The sequence below is a fragment of the Callorhinus ursinus genome, unplaced genomic scaffold (assembly GCF_003265705.2).
Source record: "Callorhinus ursinus isolate GAN/ISIS: 27379988/994484 unplaced genomic scaffold, GSC_fseal_2.0 scaffold16, whole genome shotgun sequence".
Lineage (NCBI taxonomy): Eukaryota > Metazoa > Chordata > Mammalia > Carnivora > Otariidae > Callorhinus > Callorhinus ursinus.
The window spans coordinates 34,606,375-34,612,636 of NW_027397078.1; the positions used below are offsets into that span (position 1 = coordinate 34,606,375).

General features: G+C 45.4%; 1 long non-coding RNA gene and 1 pseudogene across 1 annotated transcript in view; one reads left to right on the top strand and one right to left on the bottom strand.

The window, feature by feature from the left end:
* The window catches only part of LOC141374294 (uncharacterized), a 55,793-nt gene extending 53,287 nt beyond the window's left edge, over window positions 1-2,506 (top strand). Inside the window, exon 4 of the long non-coding RNA XR_012381068.1 lies at window positions 1,764-2,506. This is a non-coding gene — a long non-coding RNA (uncharacterized lncRNA). The remainder of the gene's footprint in view (window positions 1-1,763) is intronic.
* Window positions 2,507-5,046: 2,540 nt separating this feature from the next.
* On the bottom strand, window positions 5,047-5,879 carry LOC112812761 (MIT domain-containing protein 1 pseudogene; annotated as a pseudogene).
* Window positions 5,880-6,262: the final 383 nt, after the last annotated feature.

Here is a 6,262-nt window from a genome sequence, read left to right on the forward strand (position 1 = left end):
TCTCCAGAAGCCTAAGTCAGCCTTGGGGAGGCCTGGGGGAGCCTTGCCTCCCAGGTCTTGCGCGCAGGTCCCGGGTGTGATGTAGTAGTTTCAGAGTGGTGTGTGCGCGCGCGTGTGTGCATGCACCATCCATTTCATAATCATTATGCACATAAAGTTGGCACATTCCCTCTTTTCTCAGAATGAACAACGGGCCTCCCTGGCCCGCCTCTTCCCTTCCCTCTTCAAAATGGGTGGAGAGGCAGCTTTCTCCCCTTGCCCTTCCTGGAGACCCAGATGTCCTCGCGTCGCCTTACCTCCCCAACCCCCTCTATGATCCCCTAAGACCAGTAGGCCTCTAGAAGACAAAATCCAAATAACTTACCCCGCACGTGTCCCCCAAGGCAACGTGCACAAAGCCGAAGGTCAGCTTGGATGGGAACAAAGGAAGAGGGGCAAAGGGAAAGAAAAGGTGACGTTCTCAATTCCTGTCTACCAGTGTCATCTCAGCACCCAAAGTGGTTCATATAAACTGTGCCCAGGGGACAGTTCTGTAAAGACTGGTCTTTAGATCACTTGGTAGGGGATCACCAGGCTCTTATTTAAAATGCAGCCATCATGGGGCGCCTGGGTGGCTCAGTCGTTAAGCGTCGGCCTTCGACTCAGGTCATGGTCCCAGGGTCCTGGGATCGAGCCCCACATCGGGCTCCCTGCTCGGCGGGAAGCCCGCTTCTCCCTCTCCCACTCCCCCTGCTTGTGTTCCCTCTCTCGCTGTCTCTCTCTCTCTGTCAAATAAATAAATAAAATCTTAAAAAAAAAAAATGCAGCCATCAGGGGCACCTGGGTGGCTCAGATGGTTAAGCGTCTGCCCTCAGCTCAGGTCATGGTCCCAGGGTCCTGGGATCGAGTCCCGCGTCGGGCTCCCTGCTGGGTGGGGAGGCTGCTTCTCCCTCTGCCTCTGCCTCTCTCTCTCTCTCTCTCTGACTCTCATGAATAAATAAATAAAACAAAAACTAAACTAAAATAAAATGCAGCCATCAGGACTCAAATGTATGGACCCAGGAGCTCTGGGGCCGGGCCCCCGAAGCCAATGAAGTTTGGGGACCACTCAGGAGAGCACGGGTTTTCAAGGTGTGGTTCCCGGCCCAGCAGCATCAGCATCCCGTGGGCCCGGCTTGTTAGAGATGCAAATTCTCGGGCTCAGCTCCAGACGCTACTGAATCAGAAACTGGCGTGGGATCCACCAGCACTGAGTTTTAATCAGGCCCTCAGGTGACTCTGATGCGTGCTCCAGTCTGAGAACAGGGTGTCAGAGAGTAGTTATCCTAAAGCCGCCGTTCTCAACTTTGCCTGCGTCCTGGAACCACCTGTAAGCTTTCACAACCACAAGGCCTGGCCATCCCCCAGACCAGTTCAACCAGAGTCTGCGTACGTGGGGCCCAGGCATATGGGGATTTTTAAAGCTCCCTGGGTAATTTCAAGGTGCAACCAAGGTTAAGAACCTACTAGGACAGGTGGGTGAGTCGATATCTAAATCTCTGTGACTGTCTCACAATAAATATGTCCTCCCTGCTGAGATACCCTGGTATTATCCCCAGCCTGAGAATCTCTGCGGTTACAAACCTTGCGATTCATGGGACAGAGTCATCTCCCACCTGTGTGTTTGCGTGGACTAAAGGCTTAAACGTAGGAACCGAAACCGTAAAACTCCTTAAAGGAAACATAGGGGGAAGGCTCTTTGACATTGGTCTTGACAATGATTTTTTTTTTTTTTTTTTTTTTAGCCAAAATCACAGGCAACAAAAACAGAAATCAACAAGTAGGAGCACATCAAATGAAAAAGTTCTGCCCAGCAAAGGAAACCATCAACAAAATGAAAAAGGCAGCCTACAGAAGGGGAGAAAACTTTTGCAAACCACAAGTCTGATTAGGGGTCAACATTTAAAATACAAAGGAACTCGGGCGCCTGGGTGGCTCAGTTGGTTAAGCGACTGCCTTCGGCTCAGGTCATGATCCCGGGATCGAGTCCCGCATCGGGCTCCCTGCTCGGCGGGGAGTCTGCTTCTCCCTCTGACCCTCTTCCCTCTCGTGCTCTCTATCTCTCATTCTCTCTCTCTCAAATAAATAAATAAGATCTTTAAAAATACAATAAAATACAAAGGAACTCGTAGAGCTCAACAGCAAAAAACAAAACAAAACAAAAAACAAGCAAAAACCCCACAACACAACAAAACAAAAAACCCACTTTCAAAAATGGGCAAAGGAACTGAATAGACATGTTTCCAAAGAAGATACACAACAAGCCAACGTATATATGGAGAGGTGCTCAACATCACTAATCACCAGAGAAATGCAAATCAAAATCACAGTGAAGGGGCGCCTGGGTGGCTCAGTCGGTTAAGCGACTGCCTTCGGCTCAGATCATGATCCTGGAGTCCCGGGATCGAGTCCCACATCGGGCTCCCTGCTCAGCAGGAAGTCTGCTTCTCCCTCTGACCCTCTTCCCTCTCCTGCTTTCTATCTCTCATTCTCTCTCTCTCGCTAATAAATAAATAAAATCTTAAAAAAAAAAATAACAAAATCACAGTGAAGGACGGAGACATGTCTTTTTTGGCCTTCACCCCTTCCTGTGCTTCTCACGGCAGACAGAGTGACTTGTTATGTCGGCCACAGTGGGGAAATGGTCTCTGCTCCTGTTTGCTCCTGTCTCCCGGCTCTTCTTCTCTTGGGACCGTCTGCCCATAAGCACAGTGTACCCTGTCTTTGCTTCTGCTGCCCTAAGTTAGCTCTGTATGGCAGGGAGTCCTCACTCTGGATTGAAGGTTTGCATTTCTGTTTCTCGACCTATGCCTGGGTGGGTCAACTCAGCTGAGTCGGGGTATTGGAGGGTCACAAGATGACAAGTCCAAGCTCTGGGCATCACATTTGGCCAATGCTGGATCTGAGCCCCACCTGGCGCCGGTGTGTCTTGCTCAGCTGCCGAGAGATGTAAGTGACCTGGTCCCTCAGACACCAGCAATTCTGAAACCTGCAGACTTTCTGAGTGGAATTCGAAACGGCCAAGTGAGCTTCACCAAGGCTGGGCGTGGTTCAACTTGGGCGACCAGCCCCTCTTAGGGAGAGATTAAACCCTGCACATCACTGTCTCCGAAGAAAGCACTTTATATTTTTGGATATAAACCTTGATATGGTCTCTCTCAAGGAGGCTTTTTGAATGAACTTTCATGAAAACAGGCTGTATCAGGAAAAATGTAAACTCCCATGTGACCGTGAAGACCAATTATACCCAGAGTTAGGGCAAATATCAGAATTCAATTCTGATTCTTACAGATAAAGGACCATCACAGGGTTGGGGCACCTGGGTGGCTCGGTCGGTGACGCGGCTGCCTTCGGCTCAGGTCATGGTCCCAGGGTCCTGGGATCGAGCCCCGCATCGGGCTCCCTGCTCGGCGGGAAGCCTGCTTCTCCCTCTGCCTCTGCCCCTCCGCCTCCGCCCCTCCCTCTGCTCCTGCTCTTTCTCTCAAATAAATAAATAAATAAATTTAAAAAATCTTTAAAATAGAAAAAAAAGAACCATCACAGGGTTTCGTGCAAACCAACATTTGGCACTACTTCGTATGTTTGGATTTTCTTATTTTTCTTCTTGTAGGATCATAGGAAAAAGCAGAACTGGGGAAATATAGGAACTTGGATCAACAAAAAGGGACTTTCCTCAAATAAATTTTAAGCAGGAAGTGGTCAGCATTCTCATGGTTAGAGAGAAGATTAGGGAAAATAAAAAATTATATTTTAAAAAAGCCTACAGAAATGAGCTCTGGGTATCTGAGACATTTCTGGAAAGTTTGATAGATTTACAGCCAAAGAAAACAAGAGTAGACCAAACAGTGATTGAGAATAGGTAATGAAGGGAAGAGCTAACAAATTGACTGTCATTCCTTACATGAAAAAATTTTAACAGTATATGAATATAGTACATGAAATGTGGAGCATAAACTTTATACATAGCAGAAATGATTAGTAGAAGAAAATTCTCAGATACTGTGTGCTTAAAAAAAAACATTAAAACTATTCACCGTTCAAGAATATAAAGTCGATCATATATCTAAAGTAATAAAATAAAAATAATAATATAAGCTAATATTTATGGAGCGCTTGGTAGATATCACACCCCCTGCTGAGTACTCTTCGTGGACTATATCACTTAGTTTTACAACTAACCCATGTAGAAGTTAGACTTAGCAATTCTAATAACACACATACATACACATAAACACAAATATATACACCCATGCGTATATATGTATGTATATACACACAGAACCGCACGTATATATGAATGGATATGTATACACATATATAGATAAGCATGTGAGCATTCCATCGTCTTTGACTTGGTTAACTTTGTGGGAAGCGGGCATGGAGCACCCAAGCATCGTGCCCACCCAGGGACAGTGCTCCTGAACCCACGGGTCAGTAGGATGAAAAGGACCACTAACCCTCAAACTCTCAAGTCTCAGCAGGCTTCAAAGATGCCACTGATGGACCGGTGGGATGAGAGTGGTGGCAGGAGAGAATGGTTAGTGGTTAGATTATTCAGAAATATGAGTGAGGGGTGCTCAGCAAGAGAGGTGGAGTCGGAGAGCCAGGGACATACTAAGAGGGATTCCATTTTTGCTTAAACCACAGTGAAACATTGGGGGCCATCATCTATGAAAGACAGAAATGTGTCAGAGGGAAAGAGGGCTGCTCAGGTTTTTCATCTACACCTGCACTTGCAAAGGGAAATGCATGACCCCCCCCCAACTTGAGACACCAAGCCAAAGCAAGGGAAATAAATGCTCAAAACCAAGATTCGTTAATCTATGGTCTTTAACATTGTTTTATATTGTCCTCTCATCAATAAACAACATTTAACATACATCCCTACATATTTCTGTATTAATGCAATGGGTATATGATGAAACAGCCACGAACACACTTTTGAAAGGATGATACCTATTTTTTTTAGTAGACATGTAAAAATTTATTGTTAAATTTGTAATTATAGGAATGATCTATCCAAAGTAACAACAAAATCAATATTCACTTAAAATAGAAATATATAATGCAAATTAAGCTACTACCCATCATATTTTTTGTGTGTGCTTATTATGAAAAATGTCCACTGTTGTTTCATGACATGCTCTTAAATCAAAATCATAATATCCAAGGGAAAAACGACTCTGTGGTTTCTTAAAATAATCAAGTCCTCTTCCAATCTTAATCATCCATCCATTGTTAAACCTAATTTCTCGGTCATGTACTGAAGAAGAATATTCTAATTCCAATAGCACACCGTGATTCTGGAGTGACTCTTTTATTTCTTGCAGGCCACTACTTTGCTGCTGTTTCCCACTACCTACATCCAGAGAGGTGAGAAGATGAATAGTTTTTACTTCACATGGTTTCTTAATAAGCATCTCACAAAATCGAAGAAAGTTATATAGCTGATGAATCTGTCTAATATAAGGATCTTGCATCCAAACTTCTGTAAGTGTTTCATTAAGGTGTTTTTGAAAAAGTGACTCATAACTGAAACCTGTTGCATTCTCTTCTATTTTAATCTGCTTGTGATATTTTCCATCTTCTTTTTCTTGATCCAAGTATTTCTTCACTATTTCTGCTCTATCCATGTAGCCCGTAATTTGTTTTCTGAGATTCCATTTCTTTGTATCATCTTTGGTACCTCTCAGAACCTGCATGAGCAGGTCTATCCCCTCCTGGTAACACACCAGAGCCTGCTGGTACCGGGACTCCGAGTCTAGTTCCACCGCCCGCTTCAGCGCCGTGAATGCAGCCACGCTCTGACCATCCAGCTCCTTCCCGGACTTCGCCATAGTTCCGAAACTCCCCTGCGCCCCAAGCTCCAAGATGATACCTATTTTTATATTTTCTTCCCACACCTCACTTTGGAGACCCAGCCGGGGGTGGCAGGAAATGAACAGCAACAGCCATGAGGTTCTGCTAGGTGGCGCTCTGCACCGTATACATAGAACCACGAATTCGGTCAGATAGTAGGGAAATTATAGCAAAGGCGCCCTTTAAATTGTGACTATAAGGGGCGCCTGGGTGGCTCAGATGGTTAAGCGTCTGCCTTCGGCTCAGGTCATGATCCCGGAGTCCTGGGATCGAGTCCCACATCAGGCTCCCTGCTTCTTGGGAGCCTGCTTCTCCCTCTGCCTCTCTCTCTCTCTCTCTCTCTCTCTCTCTCTCTCGAATAAATAAATAAAATCTTTAAAAAAAA